General features: G+C 42.8%; 1 long non-coding RNA gene across 1 annotated transcript; it reads left to right on the top strand.

The window, feature by feature from the left end:
* Positions 1–3326: 3326 nt before the first annotated feature.
* LOC111843852 (uncharacterized) lies at positions 3327–8634 on the top strand. The gene is made up of 3 exons (XR_002838262.2): positions 3327–3502; positions 4326–4492; positions 7782–8634. It is a non-coding gene; the product is annotated as an uncharacterized lncRNA (long non-coding RNA).
* The last annotated feature ends 4015 nt before the right edge of the window (positions 8635–12649 follow it).

The raw sequence follows: 12649 nt of genomic DNA, 5'->3' as shown, positions 1-12649 counted from the left end.
TAGTCAGGTGTCATCTTTGCAGGTCCTCCTTTGCATTAATAATTGCGTTTTGTCATAATCTTTCCGTCCCCAGGATGTGACTCTTCTCTGCTATCCCACTGGGAAATCGTGTATGATGTTCTTCCCCTTTCAAATGACGTATCTCTCTGGTCTGGTCGCTGTGACCTCAAAGAACAGGCCCCCCTTCAAGACTTAATCACTTCAAAGAGAGGTGGGGATTATTAGCGAAAAGTGGGATTTAAACAAAGCCTGGCTGGAAATTAACAAAGCACGGCGTTCTACAGCTTGATGTCACTGAATGTTAAAGGAGTTCAGTCATGACTGTTTATCAAAATAGAATATAAGTTAGCAGTTATGTAATATTTCCTTATGGCAACACTCGAGAGGGTCTTTTAGAAAGCAGAAAAGCTACTAGCAAGGATGTAGCACATTTTCGGCTAAATCACAGGCTGATATTTTATGTTACAGCGGACATACATGTACCTCTCAAGGGCTTGACAATGGTAAGTAGGACCATTTCCTGTTATATACTGCATGTCTCAAACTTGGTTATAAACAAGCAGTAAGTACTCATAAAATGTTATCAAAAAATAGTACAAACTAGTAACTCTTTTTGAGTTTGTACTTTTAAATCTAGCAACGGCATCTTAACTGCCTAGCTACCCAACTCAATTCCCAAGTCCCCATCCCAGTCACTGTCTGCAAAAACCTATTTACTTACTTAATTACTGAATTATTAACTTACTCATGTAGTTCACGGCGTTATACTAAATGCTAAATCTAGCAGACAACAGTTTAACCTTCAACCAGTGTCCCCAAATACAACAGAAACGTGAACATGACAAGCGAAACGTATCTGCAAAGACCGAATACACTAATATTCATTATTTATATACCTTACAATGAAGGTTATTTTTTCTGAATGTATACAGCAAAACATAAACAGATAACAAATATTTCAAGATAACTATTAACATTAAACAGTAGCTGGATGCAAAGCGTTACGATCTCTGGTGTACCACTCTATCATCACGTAGAGGAAAGCAAAAACTAAAATAATAATCCAAAAGAACTGGGAAGAACAATTGGGGATCCAGTCAAAAGATGTACTTGATTAAGGAGCCTGTGATTTTGTGCGAGCTGCTTGTGGTGCGATTTTCCTTCAGACAAGGGAGAAGGAAGCGAGTCAAACACATGACCAAACGTCCGAGTGCCTTGGGTTCCCTCCAAGGGGCTCTGCAACATAACCGATTCAAGCCCGCTGTGAATCTGCCCAGAATTAATGACAGGCTTAAAGCTTGCAGACTTTTGGGCTCGAGTTAAATAACACACAATACGTAACAGACCACGATGTACATGATAAATGTCTCACTTTTTTTTTTGCTTAATCTTTCAGCCTTTTCGGTGAAAGGTTTGACTGTCATTCTAATGAATACCTAACAAGATCCGCATCACCAGCCACCATCCAGCAGCGTTCCATCATTTGCAATCTATTGAACTGCTAGGGTTTCTTTCCGGTCCTTTCCAGGTTGTCCGAAACACTTGCTCACACATGGATTAATGAGTCAGGATCTCACAGGGGAAACTCATGACCACGAGAGACGTCGGATATTTCATCAGAATCGTCACGATGGCCATTGGGTATGTTCTTAGGGAGCATCACACCAACACTGGGAACCGATTCTTACCAGCTATTATAAATATCTGGAAAGACCCTGAAAATCCAAACACATTTTTGCGATGAAGATGGTGCGAGGAATAGCGATGCTCAGCATTCTGCCTCCAAGGTAAACCTGAAATATTAAAATGCATGACATCATGCGTGTGAAATCACTTATTCAATTGCATAGGCCATAGCTTATTAAAGATATGAAGTGCAATACGACCCGAATATAATTATTGTATTAATATCATTGTATCAACACTACGGAATGCAGAAAGATCATACCCCATCATCATTTTCATATTTTCCACAAAAAAGATGACAGACAGTCCATCAAGTATAATTGATGGCTTGCATTGTGGCCCCATTGACTGACAGGTTAGTAACAACATCCCATAATTTAAAACAGCTTGGAAGAAATGACACTGAATCGAGAAGATGGTACTTCTCTGTGTAACACCACTGAAAGTCCTTCAGTCCTTGAGTTGGAGAACTCAGGTCTGACCGATGCTTTATTATATAGCCTCAGTGCACCGGGCTGTAATGCACACCTCCACCAATCACAGCGCCATCTTGGCGTTGATCATCATCACTGCCGGCAAGGTGGTATCGCATTGCAGCTTGTCCCACGCATTAGCAGCACACCCAAGATGCAGTCTTGTATTATGGTTAGGAAGATAACTGCAAAATTTTTGTAAGAAAACAATTTGACATGGACGGAATCCCCTGGAAACAACTAATGACAGTCAATGACGTGAAACATTACTTTTGAGCAAGCAATGATAATTATATCGTCAGCTATTTTGTGTCTTGCTGTCCTGTACTGATACAGACGCAGCCACCGAAACAGGGAAGCAACATCCACAGGGACTGGCTACCAAAAGTGATTCATGAGATCAAAAATTCAGCTGATGCAGTTTTACCGCTGGATCGTGATTTCATCACTGTGCAGTTTGTGTCAGAAAATTTATATTCACGCGTCAGTTATACTGCTGAGTTAAGAAAACCTTAATGGTATAAAATCCAGTTTAGCAATAGGGGTGAAAACGAGGCACCATAGTCAGAGTGTGTTCCTCCTTTTGTACTTCAGTATCGACCGTATGCCAAGATCTACAGCCAAGTTCACGTCGCTGAGAAGTCAGCTATGTCCTCTGGATGGGAATATTTACTTCGATCTGGCAATGGCAGGTTACATCTTTCATATATCAACACCAATAGGGAAAGCTTTTCTGAGCCCTGCACAAATGGAAGGAGGTTTACACGACAGATCGTGGGGTCCAAATGGGTTGTTTTTTTTTTTATTGCCAAAAACTGATATATGTCCGCAATAACATACAATTGCCCACCGAGGAATAGGCATCCGCAGTAAATGCTGTTTCTCAGAATATTTCATTGGTCTAATGACAATCCGGTCTGTTACCGCATTACGGGTCCTACCGATTCGGCGATGCAAGCCTGACCTCTGAATAGTTAGAACGACGACACTCAAAAACGAGAAATCGACTCAGGATCCGGACGCTGGTCCTTGAGAACAGGACAATCCCTGCTTAACTTCATAACAGAGAACATGCGTGTTCTACCTCCTTGTGTCTGAAAGCTCTCTCTAAGAGAGAATAATCTGTGCCCCTCCACCCCAGTAATTTAATCATGCTGTTAAATATTGCAACAGACATGGTTCTCTAAACATCTTCCCCATCACCAGAGAAATGACTCAGTCAAGGCGCTGCTTCTGTGGCCTCAAAGCTAAGAGGGTTAGGGGGTAATCCGAATATGGAGCGAGATGAAGCTGCAGGTATTGAAGTTCTGGATCCAAGCGGCAGCTGGACTGACTCTGCGGAGGTACAGCACTGTCGTACATTCGAGAAGGGTTACCTTTTATGAAGTTTCAGTAAGGCAGATGCTCTTGGGAACTGCAGGGACTGTATAGGTATGTAGTAAATACACAGTATTAATTTCAGATACTGTTCTCTCAAAATGTCTTAATATATTTATTCAGGATAGAAGCATTGTATGGACCAGAATAGCATGTGTGGGTAGAGGTTGATGAATGCTGGACCTATTCTTCAGTTGCTTCACTTTACATGTGCTATAGACAGAGTAAAATGTCGTCAAGCAAACTGAAGGTTCAGTAGATCATGGGCCTGTTAGTATTAGGTGTCGTCTAGTTGATGTTATCTATATAGATGGGTCTTCATATGCCCAAAATAAGGTGGTTCTTCTGGTCATTCATGCTTCAGCCGACAATTGAAATTGGTCTGCTTGTAATTCTATCTGTCTAAAGTATCATATCTTCTTACTGTAATTAAGGGTCCAGTATAATTATGACACTGCTGCAAATTTTTGTGGACAAAGTATGCAGAGCAATTTTTGCTGAAAGATAACAGTATCTTATATGGAGTGGCAGCTATTGCATATGGCATCCATTATTATGCTGTACAGACCAGTAAGATGAATGGACAATAGGACATCCAAAGGTGGCATGGGACCACCTTTAGTAGAGTTCTAGTCCCAAAATACCATACTCTTTCATGCATTTTTTTTGTTCAAATTTGATTAATTGAAGATTGAATTAAAGTTAAATTTACTGAATGTATGTGAGCATATGTCCTGCGATAGACTGGCGTCCCATCCAGAGTGTACCTTAACCTTGTGCCCTATGCAGCCTCGTCTCCTGGGAGGGTGTCCAAGCAGGGATTCTGGGAGGGACTCCAAGAAGAGACTCTGGGAGGGACTCCAAGAAGGTACTTCAGGATGGGACTCTGGGAGGGACTCCATGGAGGGACTCTGGGAGGGACTCCAAGAAGAGACTCTGGAAGGGACTCCAAGAAGGTACTTCAGGATGGGACTCTGGGAAGGACTCCAGGGAGGGACTCTGGGAGGGACTCCAAGAAGGGACTCCAGGATGGGAATTTGGGAGGGACTCCAGAATGGGACTCTGGGAGGGACTCCAGGGAAGTACTCAGGGAGGGACTCCAAGAAGGGATTCTGGGAGGAACTCCAAGAAGAGACTCTGAGAGGGACTCCAGGATGGGACTCTGGGAGGGAAGGACTCTGGGAGGGACTCCAAGAAGGGACTCCAGGATGGGAATCTGGGAGGGACTCCAGGGAGAGACTCTGGAAGGGACAACTCCAGGGAGGGACTCCAAGAAGGGGCTCCAGGATAGGAATCTGACCAGAATAAGTGGTTAAGAAGATGGAAGGTTACTTCTTTAAATACGTAATTATTAGTGTTATTCAATGATATAGAAATTTAAACTTTTATAATTATTTCAGGTCTGAACAATAAAATAGCTAAATTTAAATATTATTTATATGAAATAGTAATGTGTTGGGTTAATACAAAGGTTTTGACAAATCGTCCAAGAAACACAGATTTTACACATTTTAAAAATGTCTTTAATAAGGATCTGCCATTTTCAGCCTTTAATAGATGTGACGTCTACATTAGTATTTTGTAACAGCTGAATCAAGCTTAATTAATTAAGATGTCGGTGGGAACAAAAGCCAGTCAGCACAGCGGGTTGCCTGGACCTGGATTAAGAAATGTCATTGATGGCTGTGTTTATAGGCGCAGGGCACAGCAGGTGGCTTAGTGGCACTGATCCTGGATCTGTGAATGCAAGGTAGTCAGTCCAAGTACTAGGGGGCGCTGTGGTGCCCATAATGGCCATATTTAACTTCGTTTCACATGCCGCACTCTCTGAAGCAGTAATGCTTTCGCAGTTTTAACTCATTAATTACAGCCTAAGTCAATTTACCAGACCCATTAAGAAGGTCACTTTACTTTAAAAGCTGTGGCAGTCGTCATGGACACCTGAGCATGGATTCTACTCAGCTTAAGGCTGTTTAATGATGGAATTTTCGACAAGCCTTCTCAGTCACAAAACCTAATTTATCATAAAATCATCGAGTAAATCAGCGCCTTCAGCTCTGTATCAAAGGGCTTGTTTCCAGGGGGTGTGCGAGTCTGCGCTGAGAACGGCTGGGTTATGGAGGTTGCCAACCTGTAGTTGTTGGCTTCTGACATTTCTTTTTCCAGGGAATGATCTCAGGTTTTCCAGCTCTCCCGCACTCGCTGCCTGAGCACGCGCCGGTCTGTGCTGCGCTACCTGTTAGCCAGAACGCGTGACTTTCTGGGAACGGCCGTCACGAAAAAAGATGCATTTCTGCAGAGGCCGTGATATACAGGTGCATGAGACGATGTGCTATTAACCTTTAAAAGGTCACCCTATCTGCACGCATATACAAAAGTAATTACAAATATATGTATTTCTTCGATATGTCTGTTCTTTATTCTTGATGTTATTGAATGTAGCATTTTAATAGTCCTACATCAATACATACAGTATGGGACCGATGAGATTTTAAAATCTATGATGGGTGGGATTACTGTACGCAGTCAGTCACTTAGTGGTTTAATTAAAAGGAGGGGCCAACTAAGTGACCAATAGGAAGTGGGCTAAACCCCACCCACTGTGGGTCTCCACTGTCATATAACAGCTATGCTATCCAATTTACAGGAATGAAAAGACCCTCATGCTTGGCAGTCAAAGGATCTCCGTTTATCCATTCCTGTATTCTAGCCAGCCACCTCTTCAGTCAGGGCTGCTCGGTTCAGGTGACTTATAGAAATGTCCAAGAAACACATTTTGGTATTTGACATGCGCATTCATGTAACTGCATGTCAGTGTCAGCGATCGTACAGTGAACAGATTCCTCACTTGTGCTCCTTTCTCTTACTTAAATCATGCATCAAGCTTTCAGAACAGGACGTCTGTCCTGCGCGAAGCTAATTACCATCCATTATTGGAAGCAGACTGGCCGCGCGTAGGTAAATTGCTGCTGACGTTCCCGACAATGGAGAATTCAGAGGGACCTGGGTAGCTTCACAATGGGACATTGTTTGGCGAGCTGAAGTTAACTGTAACAGCACACCTCAAAGGGATTTTCCTGTATGCTGGTTGACGTCTGTTCATTCATTACATTTCATGGTTTTTAAGGATCTGCTTCATGGCCTCCTGAAGTTTGTTCAGTGTTCTTGCAGCCCCCCCTCTCACCCCCCCCCCCCCCCCCCCCACATCCCACCTCCCCCCAGATAACATCTGTTTCGAGTAAAAAATCAGATTTATTAGGATGCTGTACTTGTATAATATGTGCAGTGGAATAATTACTGAAGTCTGAGACCCAATGATAATTAACATGACGCACTGCCCGTTTAATCTTTAATCTGGGAAATCTCCCGCTTGGTTTCAGGCCCATAATAATTTCCACATTGTCCCACAAAGCAGAAAAGTAGCTCGGAGCTAAAAAACAATAACGGAAGGGGATTAAGCATCATTAGTACAGTACGTATGCGGTCGACGTCGGAAGGATACAATGAAATAGCCGCAAGATGGGTGGGAGTGAACGGAAGGGGTGAAGTCAGGTGAGCGGCGCGTTGGTTCACTTCACCTGTGACTAAAAGCCCGTAACTGAACTGTCCTAGTGCAGAAAACACAGCCAGACTCCAGTGGCCGTTCCCCTTCCCCTGACCAGTGCCCCTCTTGTTTAACTGTGTAGATTTCCCCTTGTGGTGATGCTGAAACGGCTGCCTTTTTTTCTGTTCGTCTCCCCCCCCCCCTGTTTTTATTAATCTCATTTCCATCCCCATCCACAAATAAAATCCTTACCCGTGCGTCTCATCCGTGATTCGCATGGTTCCATTTGCTGTCCTCTGCTCGGAGCAAGTTTCTCAAGAGCTGTAATTCAATGGTCTTACAAAGATCTAGTGAATGTTTTTGGGGGTTTTTTTGTTCCTCTTTATAGAGTTTTAAGCTATTGGTTTAACTTTTAATTGTTATTGAAGGTCATATGGTACCTTACGACTTCATAGCACATACCAGAAATTTGTGCTATAAAATTTGTGTGTTTGGGATATAAATCTCAAGATATGTGAACTGTTATACAGCCAATTAACTATAAATTCTAATTCTAGCCAGATGGTGGAGCAACAATAATTAGCAAGTAAGCACATGGTCTACTCCACTGATCATTATTAATGTCTATAAGAAATTGGTGGACTCATTCATTCATCCATCCATCCATCTATCCATCCATTATATTCACTTGTTCTCTACAGGGTTGCGGTAATCCGGAGCCTTTCCTGGAACCTACATATACAAGGCAGAGAACAACCCAGGACAGGACAGCCAACCCATCGCAGCACAATGGACTTGTAATAATAACTATTAAAATATTTCTTTGCTGAAACGTCACAAAACAAAGTACACTGTAATAAGCCAGTTAGACACAGCTAGCAGCAGTTGTAATGGTCTGGAACATTCAGTGATTAATTTGGTCTCAGTGAAAGGCGTTGTTTTCACAGCCAGTGATCTGTGTAATCTCGGTAATTATATGTGCATGATCAATAAATGCATCACATTCAGCATTAAAGCACTTCTCTGCAACTCTGCACACTTAGGTTCACTTTGTCAGGAAGAGGACTTATGAATGTTAGACATTAGCAGATGCTACCAGATTCCAGATTACCTTCTCTGGGAGAATGAGTAGGGTGGCTGTCTTGGATGAGGCGGCCATTCTGACATGACGACACACCTGATCATCTTTTATCATTTGTTGCTGGTTATTTTGCCCTTTAAATTACCCCAAAACAGCTGGACAGGCCAAAGGACAGCTGTGTCCGATGGGAACAGCTAATTTACATTTTCTTAGATATATCAAAGTAATAATAATAAAATGATAAGACAGTCCATCCAGATGGCGGGGTGACTTTGTGCTCTGTTCCTCCTGGGATAGGCGTGTGGCTCTCAAGGACCCGGAGATAAGTAGTTCTGGAGGATGAATAGAAGAAAAAATGAGCCCTTCCACGCAGTAACCCAGTCTCAGGATACCCACTGCCCATCGTCTCTACATTATGATAATACTGTCACGTTCAGTGGGGGGGGGGGGGGCACTGTGCAGCAGGTTAGCAGGTTAGGACCTGTGCTTGACTCCCGAGGTGCTAATCCTGGGGTGCTGGGGGACATTCTGGCCCCAGAGCTGTTTCTTTCATGAAGCACTTTCATACCAAAGTTCCGGAACCTGGTCCCTGGTTACAAGTTCTTGAACTGCCTCGACTTTTGTAGTTCCTGGCCACTTTCGTGTCACTTTCACACTGCACAACAGAACTGGGACCTTTATGCTAAATGAGCATGGGAGATGCCAAAAGGTCATAGGTTAAACTTCATACATAATTCCATATAAAACTACACCACCACCCCAAAGCAATGGAGAATGAACAAGTGTTGTGAAGTTATTTGTCACTTATTTCTTAATTATTAGGGGGGATCATTTGCAATCAAAATGAGGCAAAGCCTTTTATTTATATTTTATTCATACGACCTGCAACATGTTTATATTTCATTATTAAATCTGGCCAGCAGATTGATCTTTCACATTCACAGAATAAAAAACAACATTTCGCTAATAAGCGCTGGCAATTTCACTGCTGGCCCCGACAATATTTTAGACGGTTACTGAATTTTCCAATACAGAAATACGGAGACGCAAGCAAAAAAATGTATTCATTGATACTTTAATTGTAACTGAGGTACAAAAAATGACTCCATCTGCTCAAATTTTGCTCAGCTAATTATATCTCTTCTCCGCACTTACGCATAACTTCCATCCAATGTGGTCAACCAATAAGCAAACTATCACTGTGTGCACCTCCCTCTCCCGTAATTTCTCTTCAAACAAAAAGTACCTAGTCCGGAGTAGGGACTAAAAAATGGTTCCGGAATTGCTGCAGAACTACAATCAGGCCGAGTTCCTGTGGTGTGAACTCGACAAAAGTTCCTGGTTCCTGAAAAAAATTTCCTGCAGTGTGAAAGCCCCTATGGAGAGCAAAAGGGGATACTTGAAAGCCAGGAAATTCCCATGTACCGTGTATAAATGGCAAATTAACAAGTATATAAATTTCATCATTGGGACTTTTCTGTACTGAACTTAACAACCTCGCTATTTAAGAGTATCTGGGCCTTATTCCACTCTTCCCTTCTGCTCTCCCCTTGGGGCCACTTGGTCCTGAGCTGAAAGATCATCAGCTCCAGCCAGATGCTCAGCCTACAACAGCACCTTGAGAACACACCTACGCTTTGGCACGCACTGACTCAGCCGTCTGCCTCGGCCCACAACCCCGAGATTGCCAGACCATGATCGTTTTCTACTCGTTCTCTGTTTTCCATCCTCAAGACACTTTCATACACTATACAAAGTCAAAAGTCAAAGTATATTTAATGTCATCTTCAGCTATATGATGCATGGGTCATACACAGATGAAATTTTGATCGTGTTGATCACATTACAAAGAGACGGTAAGAAACTGAGTAGGAAATAAATAGGTAAAGATGTTTAAATTTGACGTATTAAGACATGGACATAAGACGGAAACATACAGTTAAAAATGCAGTGCAAGCTGGCAAAGGAATCGAATGGTTGCTTTTGTTTTTTGTATATTCAATAGCTTCTGTTTTCCAGGATTACTTTTCAAATGACTTTTTTGAAAGGTGAGAGAAAAATCTTCATAATAATGGCATTTTGGTTTTTAATTTGTGTGTTTTTCCTGGGCAGAACGTGCCAGTATTGCAGCCTCTCACCCCTGGAATCTGCTTTCCCTGTATCTATATGGGTTTCTGCACGTACTCCAATAAAACGTCTAAAAACATGCGGTCAGGCGAAATGGAGTCTCTAAATTTCTCATTGTGTGTGTGGTCGGCATGTAGTCTGGGGTGTTCCCACACGTCGTGCCCCACATTGGCTTCTGGCTCACCAAAGCCCTGCATAGGGTAAACAATATCAAGGCTAGATGGATAGATGGATTTTGTTTAAAATCCCACAGAAAATATGAAATACTGTAAAGCACATTGTGAAATCCAAAACAGCGGTGTACTAAATCAGATTTGAATATATTCTAATATAGTTTTTAAGATAAGATGAGCTTTATTCAACCCAGGGGGGGAATTCTTAAGAGTCAACTGAACGGCAAACTGTCACGATGCGGAAACGACGGAGGCAGATTCTTATTCAAGGACTGGGAACAGGGCAAACCAAAGTGGACCAGGTGGGGACAAACAAAAGGTGTAACTGGCAGCTAGGGAAGCACTGGAGCGCACGCTAGGGCGACGTCAAGGGTGGGATGGGGGCGGCGGTGCATCCGTACACCCCCCCGGAGTTGAGAGCGACACTAGGGAGGGACCGAGAGGGCAGGAATGCAGGGGGTGACACAAACACTCAGGCTGTGTGTCACACCACAATGTAGATGCTGTTGATTGAACCCAGGACTTCAAACATGAAAAGGAAGCCCTACGTCCCCTTACCTTATGATGCGACACTGGATGACAACATGTACTGTAGTTGTTACCGTAGTATGGAGCATTTAATTGGGGTGGCGGGTACTAAGTTGCATGATTTTATATTGTTGTAAATCATTCAGTGTTTCGCATGTTAATTGTTTTGGAGCTGACCATGGGGTATAATACTGTAACTCATATGTAAACCGATTTAAAATGTTCTGCTATGGAAACTACAAAGGAGAACGGTAACATATAGATGAGAGTTAATTTTTAAAGAGGCAGAATGTTATTGTGAAAGAAAATGGTGCTTTACTTGCTGTAAGAACATTGGAGTGTTTCAGCTCTTGCTTTTCCCATCATGCCTCCCTTCGTTTTTTAGTGATATACACACATGTGAGAGGGAAGCTGGAGGTCTGAGAAGGTCAGACATTTACCCGGGTGCATTTTTCCAGGGTGTTAAGAACTTTGCTCACAGGCCCAACAGAGATTTGACTATTCGGCCGAGGACAGGATTTGAACTGGTGAACATCTGATCACGGTCACACAGGTCTAACCCACTGAGTCGCATGCCAAGGCCACCCCCCATGTCACGTCCGGCTCGTCCGAGCCTCATGTGTGCCACGCCCCCCTCGTTACCTCGTGTTACTTCCCGATTGTCATCACCTGTTGCCTGTTGTTTTCTGCCTATCCTGTGTATTTAGTCCGCGTCTGAGTTAGTTTCCCCAGATCTGTCATTAATGTATGTTACCGTGTTGTCCTGTCCACCTCGAATAAACCCGTTCCTGTGATCATCGTCTCGACCTGCCTGATCATTCCCCGCGTCCTGCCTGCTTGTCGCACTCGCGGTCATAACACCCCAGTACTTAAACACTGCCAGGCTGGCAGGCGACAGTGAATCCCCAATCATTCTTACAGAACAAAGCATGTGCAAATTTAACTACTGGAAGCTAACACAGAATCTGGCCTGCTGTACTTCTTAAAGTACATCTACAGCGCAGCAAAAGTAGGAACAGAAAGGCTATTATATAAATATATGATGGATGTGGCTAAGTGATAATAGCCTGGTGGTCAGCTGATAGAAGACCTGAACATGTTAGGCGGTTTTACATTCAGCAACATGGCAGTTGTTAACCTGAAAATAAGCTCCAATTGTGGAATTTCGTCTGGCAAGCGTCGGTAGACTGAGGTTTGACGTCTCGACGTATTGTGTTACTTCTGGAAATAGATGGCAGTAGGCCATAATTCCCATAAAAATATATGGCACTTGTTAATATCTATTATATATAAACATTATGACAGCAAGTTGTTAACTCTGAGTTCAGACAAAGGTACTTAAGGTTAACAGAATGCGGAAATTACTGTAATATTTTATTAAAGTGGAAAATGTTTTTTTTTTTAAACATTATAAGTATAGTAGGAATTGTATCTAATGTAGTAATGCATGACTGCATATGTCTACTTATCAGACATTAACATTAAAGCTACCTTTGAGCAGCCTGTGGCTCTGCAGCCCCATACACAGTCAGCTGCAGTGTGTGTTCTGGCACCATTCTAGAATAGACAGCAAAACTTTTTCAGCAGTTTGTGCTACAGTATCCTGTGGGATAGAACCACACAGGCTAGCCTTCGCTCCCCATGCAATCAGTGAGCCTTG

Source organism: Paramormyrops kingsleyae, chromosome 9 (assembly GCF_048594095.1).
Source record: "Paramormyrops kingsleyae isolate MSU_618 chromosome 9, PKINGS_0.4, whole genome shotgun sequence".
NCBI lineage: Eukaryota > Metazoa > Chordata > Actinopteri > Osteoglossiformes > Mormyridae > Paramormyrops > Paramormyrops kingsleyae.
The sequence above is the reverse complement of the archived record's forward strand: the minus strand, read 5'-3'. Positions and strand labels throughout refer to the sequence as shown.